The 21638-nt window shown below is 28.6% G+C and overlaps 1 protein-coding gene across 3 annotated transcripts in view; it reads left to right on the forward strand.

Annotated features, from left to right (window-relative positions):
* Positions 1-21638, forward strand: part of LOC107457539 (zinc finger homeobox protein 3) — a 251455-nt gene that overhangs the window by 40490 nt on the left and 189327 nt on the right. Inside the window, exon 2 of one of the 3 annotated variants that reach the window (XM_087152056.1) lies at positions 18468-18544. The exons of the other annotated variants lie outside the window; for them this stretch is intronic. The gene's annotated coding sequence lies outside the window, so the exon portion shown is untranslated. The remainder of the gene's footprint in view (positions 1-18467; positions 18545-21638) is intronic. 3 annotated transcript variants of the gene reach the window in all.

Below are 21638 nucleotides of genomic sequence, written 5' to 3' on the forward strand. Positions count from 1 at the left end.
GATTCATTGTCCTTGATTATTAATTTTTAGTATTAGTGAATGCTGAAAAACTATACTAAAAAACTACTGAAAAACTGTATAAATATATTTCTTTTTTATGTATGAAGTAAATGTAGATGTGTTTTACTTTTTTCCTATTTATTTCTTTATTTTTTTTAAATATTCTATCCGTTTATAACAATGCATAACCGAGTTATATTTTAATTTGAGATGGGGAGGTGCTGCTCTAGTTCTTAAACTACACTATTTTTTCTTCCACATAATATAAAATTCTGACAAAGATAATTTTTTATTATAATAATTGGTTGAGAATAATTATTATTTTAATCATACAAAATTATTTCCTCCCATTGTTTATTATTGAAATTTTTTATCTCCTTATTTATTACTATTTCTTTTACTTAATTCATCTAATTTAAGGAAAGGTGGTATGAAGATATTGTAAAATATCTACGGATTCATTGTCCTTAATTATTATTTTTATTGTTAGTGAATACTGAAAAACTATACTAAAAATCTACTGAAAAAATTTGAATATATTTCTTTTTTAAGTATAAAGAAAATGTAGACATGTTTTACTTTTCTCTTATTTATTTATTTGCTTTTTTGAATATTCTATCCATTTATAACAATGTATAACCAAGATATTTTGTGATTTGAGAGGCGGAGGTGCTGCTCTAGTTCTTAAACTACACTATTTTTTCAACATAATATAAAATTCTGACAAAGATCATTTTTATTATAATAATTGTTTGAATATAATTATTATTTTAGTCACAGAAAATTATTGTTTCTTATTGTTATTATTAAATTGTTTTATCTCCTTAGTTATTATTATTTCTTTTATTTAATTCATCTAATTTAAGGAAAGGTGGTATGAAGACGTTGTAATGTCTATGGATTCATTGTCCAGAATTATTAATTTTTAGCAATTGTGTTTTTGCAAAATGAGATTAAAAAGCTGGTTAAATATCAAACAACCAGAAAGAGGCTTATGTACGAATGCTATTGAGAACATTTAGGGGTTTGCAACACGCACTTTTTACTGCTAAAGCAAAACGCAAAGAATACACTTTATAAAATTTCTGATCAAATTATAGAAGGAAAAAAAGAAAAACGTACTTTTTTCCCAAAAATTACGTAAAAGTTTACGCAAGACACTTTCTATAGACATTTCATAACATTATGTAAATAAAACACTCTCTGGTTATCGGAAAAAAAAAGAAAAAAAAGGAAACTACTTGAAAATTCCGTATGACTTATTCAAAAAATTATATTCATTTAAAAAAATCTTTTTAAATATTTTGGTGTTGTTACTTGAGGTATTTTCGCTTATGAAGGGCAGATGATTCCAAAATCTGCAATGACATGCAATATAATATTCAAAATGGTCTCAGAGATAAAAGCTTAATGTTTTTTTTTTTTTCAACTATGTTGGTAAACTCTTGTATCAGTCATATATTTAATGTAATAAATAAAACATTTTACATAAACTTACTGAAGGGGGAGAAATTATGTTTTGCAGTTCGTTCAAATTTATGTTCGTTATTCATGCTCGTTAAAATCATTAAAATGATGCATGCATTTAAATAGTTTAATTAAGGATTGTAAGAAAAATAAAAAACAAAAATTTAAAAATACGATATTGGTCACTTTTTTATTATTTATATTTTTACCTTTGTCAAAATGAAAAAAAGAATGCATATAATTTAATGGTAAAAATTTTCCAGATTCAAACTATTTCTCAATTTTGTATGATTTAAAATTTCAGGTTAGTAATATGAGCAATATTAACTTAATTTTACAAAAGAAAAAAAAGATTTTCTCTGTAGAATTAAATACAGCTTTGCATCATTTGCCATTTTTACCTCTTGTTATTCGATATAAATATGCTATGAATTATGATATTTTTTACAAACAATGCAATGCTTAGAATTTTCCCTTTTCCTCAAATCGAAAGACTTTTTGAATTTAATTTTTAACAGTGTTTAATTTAAAAGTGATTCATATCTTTATAATATAAAAAGAAATCTCTATATTGAGAACGACAAGTTCATTTAAAAAAGATCAGAGCATTTTGAAATAATTAAATGTAATACTTTGACCTTTTGATATTTTACATGTTATTACAATTTTGAATTTCAAGTGAGTATTGATACTTTAACCAGAATTGGGTGGGGAAGGGGTGGAAAACTAGTTGGTATTAATTTTAACAATGAATTAAGCAGTACAGTGTAAAAAGTTACGCTTCAATTGTAATAATTACCGTAAAATCAATGAATCACTCTAATTAAATAAATATTACTGTTAAAGTGACGGTATAATATTTTAACTTAAAAATAGATTTTACGGAAGATGCACCCAAAATGCCTGTACTTATTCCGTAATTTGATACAAAATTCTTTACCCTGTACTTGTATTTTACATGAGATTGCTCTTTGCGCGTTAAAACATTAAATTATTAAAATATAATAAATAAAATTAAATAAAACATCAGATAAAAATGCAATATATTTAATTTTATTATTTTCCTCAACGCTTACATCAACAGAGAATGCTTAGATATTCAATAAACTCTAGTTTGAAAGCAGAAAAAGACATTTTAAAATTCCTTTCAAGCATTAAAATTTAATTAAAACTAATGGTGAAATTGATTTTAAACATTTGCATGATTCTCACGTGATTGCTATTTAGAGAAAATTAATTTTAAAAAAAACGAAAACAGTTGTAAATACAACAGATTAAACATCGTATACACATATATTTCATTTCATATTTCTACTTGCTTTTACATCCTCACCCCCACCAAACAAATTTGGTTGCTCCCTAAGCTCCCACCCCCTCAAATCTTCTTGCATAGATATATATTTCTGAGGGTCAGGGTCATAGGGTGAGGTGCAGGGACACCCCTCCCACCCACGCCTCTGCATCTTGCTACTACTGCTACTATATATCCCTAGACTACATCGTTAACTAGACTATTGGGGGAAGGGGGCAGCACAGATTTTTTTTCGCCCTTCTATAAGTTATGTTTAGGGTGGGGGAGAACTGTCGCAGGAGGTGCTGAATGACGTCATTATTGCTTTCCCCTTATTTTCCCGAGGGGTTATAAGTGTGGGTGCTTGTAGAGTCTGGTATAAAAAATTAACTTCCTGGACTCAGAGTGACTGTTTTTTTTCTAGGGGGCATGGCTATTTTTGGTGCCTTCTCTATACCAAATATTGTTTTGTTTACATGATAACTTAATTTTTGCTTTGCTTCACGTGAGTACATTTAACAAGAAATATTCCCCGAATTGCAAAACATTTATATTGAATATGTTGAATTATTTTTCTGAGGTCTTTTGAATCAGCTGTGTGCTCAGAAAAAACGGTGCAAAATTGCACCATAATATCTTTACAACAGTAACAGTACTAGTTTTAAGGTATTAAATTTAACTGTGTTTCCATTCAAGAGAACTGAACCATATAATAGTGTAATCAAATTTAGGAAGCACGATTATTTAGTTTAATTTGCTGCCAATTTCTATTAAATGCAGCCTTAATAATTTTCAATTAAAGTTGCACTGTAACGAAATAAAGAGGTCATAATAAATAGAATCAATAAGAGATCATCCTCTTAAAATTTCTGACTGTATTGTGTAACTGTAGATTTCAAAGTAAGAAACAAATAAAAGAAATTCATCAATTTTCAAAGTTCAATACAAAACAATTTTTGGAGCTATTGAAACATAAAATTTTAAAAAGTAATTTTTTTAAAAAATTTCGAATATTTTTTTTTTAATAAAAAAACTTTTTCTCCAAAATTTGTTTTTAATGTTAAAAAAACCTTAACTTATCTTAAATTAAAAAAAATCAACCCCTCTTTATTGTTTAAAAATCATAAAAGTGGTGAATTTTTAGTAGAAAACATGTTTTCCCGTAAATTAAAGAATAGAAACAAGTTATAGTTTATGATTTGATTTTAACACCATTTCATTTCAAATAGTATTATAACCATGTGCTAGTAAAGTAAGAAAATAATAAAACAATATCATAAAATACAATAATAACATGATATACAATAATATCATAAAATAATTAAAAAAAATTTAGGCGCTAAAAATAACTCAAATATATTATGAAGATGGAGAAATGATCGCGGCAATTTACAACCTGAGTATGCTATTACTAAATTTATTTCTTGCCTTGTATACATTTCAAGTACAATACAATTCAAATTTTTAGTAGCAATCGGTATTTATAAAAAACATATATATTTTTTAAATATATAAACATAAATTCATTTATAATACATATTGATTTATAATTAACAAAATTCGATTAGCAGCATTTTTAAAAAATATTTCTTTATATATATTTTCGCAAAATAAAAAATATTTGTGCTAATCAATCAATTAACTGAAGTTTTGAAATACGGAGGAAAAAAAAACGTCGATATTGACATTGGCACACATTTTATAAAGCTTCTAGTCTCGAGTCCCCAAGTGTCCCTCTAGCTATCGAGAGGGGGTATTCAAGGGGATGGGGGTGTATTTTGAAGGTCAAAACGTTGGGCACGCGAAGCCTGTCTGTTCTTTTTGCTTACCAATTTATTGAAAAACGAGGAGGAAGTGTAATCAGTGCGTACGTACTACTCTTCCTATTTTTTTTTCCCATATCAGTTGTAAAAACTGTTCTCGATTTTTTTTTTTTTTTACTCCTCACTTGAACATTAGAATTATTCTATGTTAGGTGCTCAAATATTGAATAATTCAAGTATAGCTGGAAAAAAATAATTAAATCTAAATTGTTTCTATCCACTTAATCCACTATCAGAACAGATTTTTCAAATCTTTGTCAAAAATGGTCATTAAAATATACTCTTTACGAGTCGGGAGATGAAAATAAATTAATAAAAAGAATTAATTAACATTTATCAATTTGTTATGGACATAAATTAAATAAAGTGTTGAATTAAGATTACCAAAAAATAAATAAGTCATTACAGTTTAATGATTATAACAAAAATTATTATTTCAGTTGATAAGCGTTTGCTTTTCATTAGAAAAACATTTATTAGTTTCATTTAACGAATAAATTGGTTTTTTATTCTTTGAATTCCATTTTTTGATATGATTTATTTCGATAACGGTTCATCCAACTTTAGTGGCCTTTGCCCCCTTGTTTAAAATATTACTTTAGATCCACACAAGTGCAAGTTTTAATGAGTTAATTTTTGAGAAAGTTATTACTCATTTAGGACATATAAAACATTAAAGTGATTAACATTTAGGAACTATTAAAGAACGACCTTCCTAATTTTTTGTATTGTATATTATGGATTGAACCATAATATCATTGTTTCATATTCTTACTATCGTTCAACTTGACGGATACATATGTTTATCATTACATACGTAGACTTAACATTTTGAAAGTGACATAGTTCAACTTAACACCTTATTATGGTGAGAGCGAATTACAATTGCATTATAGTTTAAGGTACACATATTATGGTTTAAAGTTGAACCAATCTTTTTGATAACTCAATGAGCAAAACAAATTGACCTTAGATAATGAGCAAAACAAGTTTTTGGATTGTATTTTATGGATTGAACCATAATATCGTTGCTTCATATTCTTGTTATCGTTCAACTTGACGGATACATAGTTTTATCATTCATTACATACGTAGTCTTAACATTTTGATGGTGACATAGTTCAACTTAACACCTTATTATGGTGGGAGCGAATTACATTTGCACTATAGTTCAAGGTACACATATTAAGGTTTAAAGTTGAACCAATCCTTTTGATAACTCAATGAGCAAAACAATTTGACCTTAGACAAATATTTTAAATGGAAAAGACATGAAGTTTAATTAATAGTTATCAAAAAATTTTAATTATTTTTATATTCATAATTAAATAAAATATATGATTTTTTTCAAGTTCTTCTCAAATCAAGTGCTTACACCGAGTTCTTCAGAGACGACTTAATTAATTTCTTCAATATTTATACACCCACCACCCATCTCAATCTAGTTTGAATTAGATTGCAGAAAGAAAGAAATTTATATGAACAATGAAACTCCATATCGCGATAAAACATGATTCGATCCACTATCGAGATTAAATAAAAAGATAAAACCAGCCACTGTAATAAAAGGACTAAATGATACTAACTTATGCACTGTATACATACAAACATGTACCTGCATTCTAGGAAAACTCATAAATGCCGTTCTTTTCCTGTCGGAGGCCGATAACGAAGCATAATACAATATAATAATCACATTAGTCGAACGCCGCAGTAAAGTGTGGATATACATGTATGGGTCCCTTTATTTGGGGCCCTGGTCGACAAATTGTCACGCACATCTCTCTACCTGGAAAATCAGAAAGAGATATTAATAAAGATGGGTATATAATAAGTGAATTGGTTCGATAGTTTTGGCAAATTGGGTAAAAAAATGGTGAAATATTTTGTAATTTAATATTTATGATGGTTTTTGTAGTAAGGTTGTTTTCTTAGATGGCTTCTAAGCTGTTCATTGTTTATTAATATGTGGCTAAGTATATCTTGCTATGAGGTGTTGACCTATGTTTATAAAATATAAACGTATTGAACTAGAAATAAAATTTAGATTTTTTTTTCCACCTTGATTCAGTTACAGTTTCGTTACCAACTGATAACCGTTTAAAACGATAACTTAAGTTAAAAATCAGAATGGAAAAAAATTATTGCAATATTTTTCAAGAAAACAAAATAAAAAATTATTGTAGATAATAAAGAATTATTTAAAGTAATCTGGTTTAGAAAGAAATTAATGGAATTAACAATATAGTTGTTATGGTTCGAAAAGAAAAGCTGAAGATTGGTTTTAATTTTGTCGGAAAAAACGCAATTTTGGAGTCTATTTTGAAAAGTGACCAAATTGCTGGGTCTACTGGGAGCTCTTGTTAAAATATATATATATATATATATATGAATAAAAATGCACATAATTTTATTCATATATGATATGATTTTAAATTAAACAACTATCGACTAAGATTGGAAACAGGCTCGAAATTTAAATCTGGGTTATAGCTGTTGAACTACAAAATGTTGATAATAATGCTATTATGAAATATCTCCAGTTGAAAGTAACCAAATCATGACTAACCATAGAATATTTATACGGTTTTCAATACGGTATGAAATATCTCCAGTTGAAAGTAACCAAATCATGACTAATCATAGAATATTTATACGGTTTTCAATACGGTATGAAATATCTCCAGTTGAAAGTAACCAAATCATGACTAATCATAGAATATTTATATGGTTTTCATCTCATACTCAAAGTTTTTTTTTTTTTTTGTAAGGGTGAGTGCTTGTCTTTTGAGATGGTATAAGGCTTAATGAAACGTCAATCACTTTAATCATTAAACTCAGTTTTATGACTCACATACTGTAAGAAAATAAAGTATCTGCGTCGAAATATTTTGTTTACTAATGTTTTGAAAGCTTCGAGTCTGCAGATTGTTTTTTTATTTCTTCAAGCTCAAAGCAGTTTTCTAGCTTTGCGGACCTTATTTGCAGATTTGTACCCAATGTTAGATTATAATTAGTTTGTAGATGCATTGCGGATGTGCAGAATGGGATTTAATTGTGATTTTTTGTGGTTTCTGTCGCCTACCAGCTGTGCGAAATTAGACTACACTGGAAAGCAATGACAGGATTCACGTTGACAAGTGTAATATTATATCCTCTTTTGAAGAATTTTTAAATTGCTTTTTTACTATCAGCCATTCGAGATATTTTTTTCAAAGTGAGGCGTAATCACAAAATAGAATTTGATTTGAGAAAATAATAATTGGTCTAACTGGCAAAAATCTGTGACCAAAATATGACATTGCCATATTTATATTGTTAAAAAGATGTAATTTTTTGTGAAATTACATGGTAAATAAGGTTCAGTAATTTCACAAAAAATTGGGTAATTTTTTGAGAAATTATTGAACCTTATTTACCATTTAAGTTAGTATTTAATCAACTTGATTTCATCATATTATGGTTGAATTTTGATATTTATTACGAGTTGCATCTTTTGACACTCCATACATTATGTTTCAAAGTTAAATTATTTATTTATTTATTATTATTTTGATAATATATTTGCAATTTTGCTTAGAAAGGAATTCCAATATTTCAAATAAGTACTAAATTGTAGTTATGTAATGAATTAAATACTGTGAATGTTCAGTGGCGTGCAGATTTTAGCTTGAATATTCTTATAACTTCCTTCAAATTTTAGTTGTTTATTCATATTATTTAAGAAATCTTTCTAAAAGAAGCGTACAAAAACCTTTCTGTATTGACAATATAGGGCAGTTTTGATAGGAAATTATTTTTATAGCATTTTTTGTTATCAAATTAAAGAAATAATATATTGGACGAAGACTTTTGCAATTTACTGCATATACGTGACGTGACTGAAATATGAGTCAGTATAATAGATGGATTAAGATAAATTTTTTTCTTTCAAAATAGTTTAGTTCTTATGTAATTTCGAGAAAGTATCTTACCTTAAGTTGCTTTTAAATGGAAATAAATGATTTTTGCTAATTTTGGCACTCGAATACAACAATAGCAGTCAACGGTTTCAGCAACAATTCAACGGTTGTACTTTCCTTAAAAAATTAAATGTTTATGAAAAATTAAAATTAATTTTAAAAAAAATAAAAATCACTTTGAAAACAAATTAAAATCACATAAAAAATAAGTTGGGTTCACTTGTGGAATTTATGTTAATTTATTTATCTTGGGGGAAAAAAGCTTTTTTCCCTTATCCATAAGATTTTGCACCTGAAACTGAAAACCATTCTTCAATAATGCAATTACTCAAGTTTTTTTAAAAAAATGGAATGCTAGCAAAATTTAATCGGTAAAAAATATTTTTTTATTAGTTTTCGATAAGTATATGTTTTTTGTTTTAATTAAAAAAGTATTTGTCTAAATTATTTGCAATATTTTGCATATTAGATTGAAACTGGTTTTAGCTATTGAGAATGGTATGGCAATTTATTTCATTGCAAAAGCACGTGATTCTATATCATTGGCCTCCATGCATTGAACATGCATGATAATGGAGCCATGAAAACAGTTTAAGAAAAGATAAAACAGTTATAAACATCAGAACAATAAGAGTAAATACATGAAAACAAGAATAATAAAAAGAGTAAACACAAACGAAAGTCAGTCTCTTAACGTCAATCGTATATCAAATTACGTTGATAAAAGTATAATTATTTAAAAGTCACATTAAACATTTTAATTTCTTTTTATCAAAATCATATTTTTAAAATCTTTAAAAGAAGAATCATATTTCAATTATATTTTTAAAAGAATCTTTAAAGAAAAACAGCACAGAAGACGACAAGAACAGTGCCTCAAATTAAATTGAATCACTCATACCAGTTTTAAAGATTCGGTGACTCCCCTAGTCAATGAATCATTGATTCACTTCTTTCTTTTTTTTTTTTTTTTATATATTTACAAGTAGTAAGAATTGCCATAGCTACGCGATATACATAAAAAATATTAAAGGAGGATATCGTTAGTCCATATCATCTTGCTCCAAATTTACATAGTTGCGTTAACTTATGGCAAAAGAACAATACAAAAAAAAGCCTTTCTGTCAACATAAACTACTTTAAACGTCTTAATGAAGGTAAGCGATTATTCGCAATAAATAACAAAGTTTATACATTTTTTTTTATGGAACTTCCAACTTAAATCATTTTACGTAATTAATCCACACACCTTTCCAGAAGAATTTAAGGTCTGGAGAATTAATATCAGCTTTAGATAATCTCCTTTTTTATAATTAAGTAAAAATGGTTGGCAACACCTCGACAAGATTCAGGTCAGATGAATAAAGATGTCTCTCGTTTCTTTCTTTTTTCTTTTCTTTACTTACCTATATCAAATCTACGCTCGAAGATGATTAAGAATTTATAGCTCTAATCACAAATTGCTAAACCGAAATCACAACGTGGGAATGAATTATTGTCTGATGACTTTGGAGGTCTCGTAAATTATCGCCCATCTTGTGAGTTTCTGTTTGCCAAAAGTTAGCAATGGATTGGAAGGGGGGTAGGGACCTCCTTGACCCCTTAATCCAACTGGAGTGAGTTGTAGAGAGAAGAGTTCAAGTGCAAAAGAAACTTCCCATAAATAAGAAAGTCGTAAAAAAAGAAGCTTATGTGGGAGAGGTCTTCATGGGTAACTATAGATCTAGGTACTGTTCTTCAATAAAGTCGAACATTCTTGTTGCCCGGATGTGTTCTGTTTAGATATAGCCGTCTACAAAAGGGACATCCATGAAAGTCTGTCTGGTTGTGTGTGGTCTTTGGTATTGAATCAGAAGATAGCTTTAGAATATTTACAATGGCGGGGTTGTGTTTTTATGAAGCAGGTTTTAGTAAGATGTAGAATTTAAAAATAGAATTTGAGATTGATATTTAAAATCCGTGTCCTTAGTCACTGAAATTGTTATTGGATTAATCATCACCACCGCTACATTCTGAAACATGAGTCTTTTTGCTTTCAAATATTTATTTTATATATTAATTTGCACTTTTTGTATAAATCCACAGATCAAAGTAGCATGAGATTATTTATTTTCGTATTTACGTTAATAGATTGAAAACCTAGGAAAATACATGGGAATGAAACGAAATCGACATTTTCTTTTTCAGATATTAGCAGAAAAATTCTATTAAAATTTATTACTCGGACAATGTAACATCTCTAGAGTTTTATTAAAAGTAAATTCCTGACCTACAAGCCCGAGGGACCTAAGAAATCTTTCTTCAATTTTATCATTTCCTAATTTTTTTGCCACAGATTTAGTTTATAACCCAGTTTGATCTCACCAAATTACTTAAATTATGTTGATTGAGTTTGTCGTGAGACATATCCAATTTCAGTCCTTATTACATTTCTTTCAGGAGATTGAATCCATTGTTGAATTTTGTTATGTTTTGAATCGTACGGGCAAGGAATAGGAGTAGTTATCGCACAGTATTATGTGTTAATTAAAAGCATACAGCTATTTCTACTCTATAAACAAGCATTATATTTAGGATATTGAATGATTTTTCTGTTCTGAAACCTCTAATTCTTTGCAACAAAGAAAAAATTTCACAAATTTAGCTATTTTTATTCATGGTGCTTTCGCTTTCATGCTGGCTGTTACGAAATGATCTACTTTAATATATATATTCCTTAAAATCCTTGTCAAAAAGGAAAGTAAAGTATACACATAGTCTTCTTTTCACACAAATTCCCATTCTCTCTCAAATTAACATTTGATCGAGGAAAAAACAAAACTGCTTTCGAAATCAAAAAAATTACAATGTAGGAAGATGGTTTTAGAAATTTTTTAAAGCCTGTTTGATTGCTGGAGGAAGAACTCCAGCTTTCAACAGGTAATCAAGCAGGTTTTGGTGTTTTGTGCACCTGTCTTTATTATTTGTTATTTAATGAATTTCGAAAGCATTTTAGTTTTTTCCTCTCTTAAATATAAATTCACGTCCTCCAAATGTGCGTACTTAGTCTTTATTTTTGAAAAAAAAATTCGAAAAACTACACATTAAGGATGGTCATTAGTGAATACCCTGTATACAGAAACATTAATTAAAATTTATTTTACTGCATAAAATTCTGCTTCTGTGCTAGAATGTTTTCAATTAGCTTCCTTTGAAAAAAAAAGTTGTAATGGCTATTAAACATTTGTTTAAAACTTATTTAGTTTTCTCTGGCGTGAGAATATTAATCAGTTTTAAAAGAAACTGCAGATCTATAATCACCATTTTCATCTTAGCGATGTGAGCTTTGAGTTTAATGGCAGCAATAATAATAAAAAGAAAATTGTGAAGAATTTAGCGACCAGGGGTGAAACGAACACGATTTAAAATGGAAAAGGAAAAGTAATCTTATTACAAGAATCGATTAGTCTGTCCATTTTGATTAACACAGACTGCATTTAAAATATCAAAAATTCATAACTTGGTAATTCCATTCAAATAATAATGAAATCATGATTATTTGAATTTAAATTGTACGATCGAATTCATTAACTAAGCCTGACTACAGCAGTCATAATCCCATTCGAATCTTTCATTCCATCTCTAATGTATTCAATCGAATCATTACCCTCTCTTTAATGTTCTTCACAGTCCACCCTGGGGTTCGAATAAAGCGATTATGTTCCTTCAGAGTTGAAGAAACGTTGGAATAATAAAAAAATTGATAAATTCATGCTGAAAAAAAAAATGTATTCTATGCATGCACCAGTATATTCCAAGTAGTTTTGAATCGTGAGTTACAAGGGAATGGCTTGATTCCTGGAGATGTGAAGCCAGTCCTTTTAAGTATTGCTAAGATCCTCCCCAATCCGCCTTAAATCACGACTTTTACGTCATTGCTCGCCTCCCCCTCCCTTTTTCTATCACGTGCTTCCTTCTGAGAAAATGCTCATATTTTGTTAAAGTTCGCACCCTTAACTCGGTCGTAAATTCTGATGGTTAATACACTGTGTATAAGATATTTTTCTTTTTATTTGTTCTGTTTTAAGACCCCACCCCTTGAGGTTGTTCTTTTTGGAATGTTTGTTATGCTTGGCTTTTTTTCTTTCTCTTCCATTAGACTGCTTATCGGGAATGGATAAAGAGAATATCTATTTGCAAAGCTTGAAGTAAAGATTTTAAGAGATTGTGTTTTTTCACCTTTGTATATTTTAAGGAGTCGCAAGTCTTTTTTTTTTGCTTACTGTACCGCAGATCTCTAATGGTTTAAAAAACATTAAATTTTAAATTTAATTTTGAGTATATTTTGCTAGGAAATATACTAACGAATTCAGTGTTTAAATTTTCTTTTCAATTTAATTTCAAAGGTGAGGAAGTTCTTCTATTTTTATTTGATTTTTCCTAGTTATGTAGTTTCTTCCAATAGATCATTTTTACTTTATTTTATTTTATTAGCAGCCTTGAACAGCTGACCAATTTTTTGAGTTTACGACAATCAATTTTCAACTCCATAGCCAGCCTTGTGATGTTCAACCCAACCCAGAAGACAAAAGAACTTTTAGATGAAGTATTATTTTTTTTTATAACTGTTGGTGAACAACTGACCCAATTCTGAGTTTACAACTATTAATGTTAATTTTGTAGCCTCGCAATGTCGAACCCAACCCAGAAAACACGAAAATTCCTATATCAAGCATTGGAAGAAACTAGTCTTCATGGCGGACTTTCTGATGGAATTAACCCGTATTTGCGTTATATGGAGAGGAAAACCACGTAAAGCTCCCATGACGAGTCCGACAGCAAGGGGATTTTAATCCAAGTTCCGTTGAATATTAGGGGTATTTCATGTCAGCAGAGTGGCGGCGAAAATTAAAACAAAAATAAGTATCAAGCATTTAAAAAAAATACTTCCAGTGATAATGTGTCGATTCCTTTAACATATATTTCAAAAACATTATCAAAACTTCTATCTCACATTAAGCGGGAAACACCTTGAATTCCATTTGAATGAACAAAAAATCACACATTCATTCTATCTATTCTATCCTGGATTATTCTATTCTAAATTCCAAGTTTCTTATCCTTGGAGGTTAAGTTTATTTTATTTTATAACCGTCGTTGAACAGCCGACCCAATTTCATGGGTTTACGACTACTTACGTTCAACTCCGTAGCCTTGTAATTTTGAACCAATCCGGAAGACAAGGAAACTCCTGGATCAGTACCCCCAGAGGTATTGATTTGTTGTGGGAACATGGAGGACTTTGAGACTCGACAGATTTAACGTGCATCAATCACCATTTACTACACGGGGAGTCTTCGGCCGGCAAGGATCGAACCCACGACCTCTTGGATATGGGCCCAGCGCCCTACCGACCAGGCTATCCCGGCCCGAGGTTAAGTTTAGTAATTTTGGGATACTATTCTGTGTTTTGTATAACGTTGTTTACTCATAACGAGCGTCCCTTTTTTATTTGGATAAAAATGATTGCTATATCGAGAGTATACTGTACAACAAAATTTTCGAACAAATTTTTCTAGTTGATTTTACGATATTAAATATAAAGCGTGATACACTAATATCATTAAAAAACCTAGGTCATTAATAAGCTAATTAACATTTTAAATTATATATATTCCACGAGGATGTGCATACGCATTATTAAACATCCATTCGTGTGTTCCATTAAAGAATAGAACTGTTCTAGAGAATAACGAGTAAGAAACAGTTAACAGAAATCACCGGGGCGTATAAAAGCAAACCGGGATTAACATGGTCTTTGCCATCGAATAAGAAAAGAAAAAATAGAAATAGAAAGAGAAGAATTTCTCCCCATGGGTTTCTCTGCCGGGTGATTAGCTTTAATTAACGATCTCCTAACAGCATTCCGAAAAGGCAATTCTCGCCTCTTTTAATTGATAATTGAGGCCGAAGATTAGGTTAACCGACTCGGGCGGCCCATTGGACAGACGATGGATTTCCGTTTAAATGTGACTCTGATTTTGGTCACGAATAAATTTGATTTCTTATTCTTTTTTTTCTTTTGATTCCATTGGAAAGTGATATCAGAATGGATTTTGACTTCCTAATTGTTTCTATTAGTTATTATATCTCTTTTTAATATGTAGAAAGGGTTTAATACCCATCATTTTATTCTCTATTAAACTGACAAGAACAAGATTTTGACTTTGTCACGTCGGATAATTATCGGATATCGTACCATTTTATTTTGTATATAAATATATTTTAAATTTGCGATATATCCCTAAGAAATATTGGTCATGAATAAATATGCTTTCTTATTCTCTTTTCTTTGATATCAGAATGGGTTTGATTTCTTATCCTTTTTTTCTTTTGATTCCATTGGAAAGTGATATCAGAATGGATTTTGACTTCCTAATTTGTTGTATTAGTTATCATATCTCTCTTTAATATGTAGAAAGGGTTTAATACCCATCATTTTATTCTCTATCAAACTGACAGGAACAAGATTTTGACTTTGTCACATCGGATAATTATCGGATATCGCAATATTTTATTTTGTATACATACATTTCAAATTTGCGATATATCGCTAAGAAATATTCGTCTGAATAAATATGCTTTCGTATTCTCTTTTCTTTGATATCATTGGAAGTTGATATCAGAATGGGTTTGATTTCTTATTCTTTTTTTCTTTTGATTTCATTGGAAAGTGATATCAGAATGGATTTTGACTTCCTAATTGTTTGTTTTAGTTATTATATCTCTTTTTAATATGTAGAAAGGGTTTAATAGCCATCTTTTTATTCTCTATTAAACTGACAGAACAAGATTTTGATTTTGTCACATCGGATAACTATCGGATATTACAATATTTTATTTTAAATTTGCGATATATCGCTAAGAAATATTGGTCATGAATAAATATGCTTTCTTATATTTTTTCTTTGATATCATTGGAAAGTGATATCAGAAAGGGTTTTAACTTTCTATTTGCCTGGTTTAGTTATAACTTGTCTTTTTAATAATGGCTTAATAGTTTTATTTTAATCCTGTATTAAACTGACTGTACTAGAACTTGACTTTATCACATTTGCGGTATATCGTCAAAAAATATTGATATTTCATGGTGTATTGGGATGGGTTTTTTTAATTTGAACTAATTTACATTATTTCATAGCTGCTAATTTTACTAGATTCATCAGTAGACTATTGTAATTCAACAGTTTCTCCTAGTCTATTGGTTTAATAAAAATTCTTCTTTTTTTTTTTTTTTTTTTGTACATTTTAGAAAATTTTCTAAAATTGAGTAAGTTTCTTAAAAAAATTCCTATTGAAATAAAATTTCTACACAATTTATTGCATACATACATCAGAGATGCCAACTGCTCCGCACGCGACAAAATAATTTTAAATACGGTATCTAATTACAAACTAAATTTCGCATATAATTGGTTAAATTTGCTTACGTTTTAAAAGGTTTAACATGACTGAACTATACGAAGTAGCGAACCTTTTAAAATTAAAAGAGAAAAAACTTTCATTTATCAGTAATAAATTATTTGTCGATTACGATTCACAATTATAAATTAACAAAATGAAAAAAAATTCAAATTAAAGTTCATTTAATATCAATTATTAGTGGTAAATATTGAGGACTATTTATGGTTATTAGTGTAATAAAAGTTTTGAATTTTGAAGAAAATCCCTAAAATTCTCCATGTAAAAAAAATTTAGTATATTATGCAACAGCTATGGTGAAAATTACATTATTTCGTAAACAATGTTGGTAACTACTTTATTTTTACACATTAAACAATATTTTCGCAACTACAATAATATTTGATAACATTCATGGTAATACTGAATTAAATAACTATTGCTATCGATAATAAGAGTGATGTTTTCGTATTCAATACACATGGCGGTCAATAATCATTGCGATATAATTACACCAGTTAATTATTGTTATCGATAATAAGCTCGATATTGTAATCGATTTTATCACTCCTTGCAATTACTTCAATATTATCGTAGCCCATATTTATTGTATATTCAATGTGAATCATTCAACGCTGAGCGGATTTTTCTGAGTATTTTTAAAACTATAAAAAATTTTGAAAATTGAGTAGATAATAAAGCATTTAATTTAATAATAAAGCCTTTGAATGGCAGGGAACATTTTTATTTAGTGGACCTTAAATGCTTTTAGATTGAAAATTACAAAAGTACAAACCTAACAACAAAAAAAAAAAACAAAGAAAGAAAATTTAGTAAACAACTGCATTTTATATTTACTTTAAAATTAATAATAGATTAGTTCTTTTTTTTTTTATTATTATTTATTTAAACTATAATGGCAGAATATTCATTTATAAGTACATGCATTTTAAGGGAAAACCTCAGATTTAGGAACTTTAAAGAATTTCTCAGAAAGTGGTTTTCAAATGCAAATTTCAAAGCAAATTTTGTAAACCACATTTTTTTTGTCATAACAATTTTAATGTCGTTTTACTATTCATAGAACTAGCTTCGTATCACAGAAAAAATTAACGTATCACAGAAAAAATTAAATTAAAATTAAAAATTAATTAATTAATTTTAAACGTGGAACAAAAGTTTGAAATTTTACATTTGTTTTTAAAACATTTTTAAAACATCTTTTTGACGTACATTGGTTGTTATTAATCAATGTAAAACACTTTCTTGCTACCAGTCAGTCTAAGAACAGGCTTTTATATAAACTTAATTCAAGGCCAAACAACGTCATTTTTGGGTAAAAAGATGTATAATTGATTTAGTAAGATAGTTGAAAAAGAACATATACTTCTTAAAATAGCCATCCGGTATACATTTGTTGTTCTTGCAATTTGCAAATGCAAGATGCTTTCTGGCAATTAGTGAATACAAGAATACCTTTTTTCATTAACTTAATTCAAGAATACTTACTAACAAATATATCACATATGATATGAAATAGATCTCTTGAGATTTTCTAAAAATCTAGAAACTTAAAAAAAGCCTTTCGCATACATTGGTTGTTCTCGCAATTAAGGAATGCTAGAACAAATTTTTGCATTAACTTAATTCAAGAACACCCTTTGTCAGGCCCATTGAAAAAGATATGAAAAAGACAGACTTCTTAAGATTTGCTACGAAATTAGAAACTTTTAAAAAAAGCTTTTTGACCTACATTGGTTGTTTTTGCAATTAAAGATGTCAATACAAGAACATATTTTTACATACAATGCAAGAAAATATTCTGTTTTCAATATGTCAATACAAGAACATACATGTTAATACAAGAGCACTAGGCAGTATTAAATAAATGCAAGTCATTGTTATTTAAATGTAAATTAATGTGTTCTGCCCAACAAAAAAAATTTTTTTTCTCTACTTTTATAAGCTACGAAATCCAATGTAATATTTTTTCAAGAAATTTGTTAACTCATTATATGACTTTTTGCCATTGGTCGTTCTTGTATCAAACAACAGTTTCAGCTCTTCTCTGCGTAATGTTTAAAACATTTCCGTTTCATAAGACAATTCCAGTCATACATAATATCATTGTCTGAAGAAAATGAAATCTTTTTTTTTCTCTTCGGAAATTCGCGACTAATGCTTAAAAAAATCCGGTGTGGAAAAAAAAAGAAAAAAGAGGGGAGAGCAAACGAAGAATTTTATCCAATGAAAATAAATCCAACCTCTTCGCTTATATTAATTATAGATTTGTAGTATTTGAACCAAAACAGTTGAAATCACTTTTCTTCTTTTTGGCGTGAAATTACTGGTTTTCCACAGAATCGCTATTTTGGTTTCCAAGAACAAACAAAAGAATTTAGAAATGGACACCTTTTTTTGTCATTTATTTGTTTCTATCATGTTTATTTTTTTGTTATTTTTCTTATACTTACTTGTATTTAGTGGGAAATTCCTTTTCGCAACATCAATACTTGATATGAAAGGAGAAGAAACAATGTACCAGTAAGGGAATAGAAAAAGTATGTGTTTATATATTTTTTTTTGTCTCCTAATAGTATTTAATTTTGTATTTTGGCAACTGCTGTGTCGTCTATTAAAAAGAATTTTTGGCTGATTTCAATGATGCGAGAATTCGTATCAATACATTGCAAATGACATTTTTTTTTATCATTCACGTGTGACTATTTTAAATGATTTTGTCAGCAGGATTGTTTTTATATGTGTATCAATTTTATACGTTAATGATTTTCCACGTATGCAAATAAGTAGATGAAATTATTCACATCTTGTACCGTCTCTATCTTGACGATTTTTTTTTAGCTTTGTCTTTTTTACTTCTAATGCTTTTAATTCAGATAAGTTGAATAGAAATTGTGACATTTATGATTATTTTTCACCTCTATAAGCACCCGGCAAATTCAAAAACTTCCAAGTAAGTCATTAATCTGGTAAGACATTAATTTATTCATTAATGACTTTCCATTTAGGAAAATAGATAGAAGACATTATTTATATCTGGTATCATCATAATTTTAATGATTATTTTTCTTAAGCTTTGTATTATTTTTTATTTCTAACATTCTTAATTCAGTCAAGTTGAATTGAAATCTTGACATTTGTGATTATTTTTCAAAAACTCAATAAATCCCTTTGAAAATTTGAATAAATATGGGAAATTATTTACTACTTTTATCGCCTTTATAATTATATCTTAAGCTTTGCGTTATTCTTTTATTCCTAATGCTTTTAATTCAGGTAAATTTAATTAAAATAGCGTTATTTGTGATTATTTTTGACCAAGTCAATGACATCCCCGCTCTTCAAATTCAAAAATTTTTTATCAATTTAAGCAAAATTATTTCTCTAATCTTTAAATTTAAAAAAATTCTATAAATATAGACTTTTAATTTAATTTTCGAAAACATTATTTAATTTTATATTTTGGCAACTGATGTATTTAGTTTTATAAAGAAGTTTTGACTAATTTGGATGATGCGAGTATTTGGGTATAACAAAACGATGCAAATAATTTTTTTTTTTTTTCAACTCAAATATAACCATTTCAAATAATTTTGTCCATAGAACTTGTTTTATATTTTAAAAGTCCTGTACTTAACATTAATGATTTTCAATTCAGCCAAATAAATAAATGAAATCGCATGCAAGTGTAGCAGTTTGGCTTTTTATTAAGATTTTTGTCTTAGAATTTGCCATTTTTATTCCCCAGTTTCAGTAACGTTAATTCGAGTTTGGCATTCATAGAGTTTTTACATATAACTATAGAAATTCTCAAATTGTTCAAGAATACTATATCAACATATCTGTGCACTATTAATTTTGAATTTATAAATCGCTAAGATTTTATGAACATATTTATTGCATTCAATTTTAACAAGTATAAATTGCAAATATTTCTTCGACATGTTGCACAGGTCAATTTTAACTTGTATTGATGGAAAACACATAAAATTTGCACACACAACTTAATTTTCAATTACATGACTAATATGAATTTGATCATTCAGGTTTTATCAACATAAATGTTCAATATATTGACCAAACACAAATCATGAGTGTGAAAATTAAACCTCTGTGCTTAATTAATTTTTCAGACATAAATAAAACAATTTTGATCAACATATTTGAAAGTTTCACACATATAAGTAAAAAATGAATTCACGTATAATGTATGATGAAAAAGTATACATGAAAATGTTACTTTTTCATCATATATTACGTTTAACGTTCATAATGCTATTTCCTGATTGAATTTTAAATTTTTTTTATGGCTCTTTATGGCTCGTTATCAGTAATTTATCTTTATTTTTTAATAAGGTTTTAATTGATTAGAAAAATTTTAATCTTAAATTTATACTTTCGTAAATGACAAACATTAAACAATATATTTTGGGGTAGAAATCTTGGCTAAAGCTGATTTGCATTGAGCATAATTTATTATTATTTATTTTATTTTCAATGCTCACCTGTGTTAACATTTCGTCAATTCAGGCATTTACAGGGAGGTTTCTTGGTCACCATATTAGGTGACCACTTGGTCTTCGTCTTTCAGGGGCACCATATTAGGTGGGCCAACGTTGCTCCCACAGTAAGGACAGATAGTACAGAGAATGAAAAAACATCCATCCCGGATTCGAAGAACCTTTCTGATGCAAGGCCAGTTCCCTGACTCCCACACAGTCCGGTCGACTCCTTAACCATAGTACTAATATAGAATATTTGGGTTATGGATTATCATAGGATGGGTTTTGCGATTTTTTATACATTTATTTTTAATGCAATATGCCGACCGGCCTGTGTAGGGGTCAGGGAACTGCCCTTGCATCAGAAAGGTTCTGGGTTCGAATCCCTTGAAAGGCATGGATGTTCTTTCCTTCTCTGTAGTATCTGTACATACTGTGGATGCAACGTTGGCCCGCCTAATATGGTGCCCCTGAAAGAGTGACCAACAAATCTGCCCTTCAGATGCCTGTATGACCTAGGTCCTTATCCAGTTGGGCATTGGACAAAAAAAAATTTTTACAGCAATATTAATGTCGATTAATTTTACACAAAATGTTAACCAAATAATGTGAGTTTGTATTAACAGAGTATCAATTTCTTTAGAATTGAGCTCAAAATTAATAGAAAAATTTCTTCAATACTATTAATGGTATATGCTGTTCGATGACGGAGATAAAATAATATTAGATTAAAAATAAAAACAATAGTTTGGTATGTTTATGAAATTTCTTTCTACATTTATTTATTATTTTTGACGATTGAAAACAAAACATTTTTTGTGCCTGCGTTAACCAATTTGAAAAATCCAAATTCTGAGCTTCGTTGACCATAGTGCAACCATAAAATATCTCTATTGGTACAAGGATCATGTAATCAGTTATACCTCTTAAATGTGGATGGATCCTTTGATTTCTTTTCTGTGTAAAATGAAAATGCGGATTAATTTTACTCAAAACATTCGTGACTAATATGAGTTCATAGCTGTCAACTCTATTGGGTTTTTTCTGTAGACTACTGGATTTTGCTGGATTCTCCCATTCTACTGGTTTAATGAAAATTCTTCTGGTTTTTGTACGTTTTAGAAAATTCCCT

This window comes from Parasteatoda tepidariorum, chromosome 9 (assembly GCF_982258835.1).
Source record: "Parasteatoda tepidariorum strain Cologne lab strain chromosome 9, Ptep-v5.0, whole genome shotgun sequence".
In the NCBI taxonomy this organism is placed as follows: Eukaryota; Metazoa; Arthropoda; class Arachnida; order Araneae; family Theridiidae; genus Parasteatoda; species Parasteatoda tepidariorum.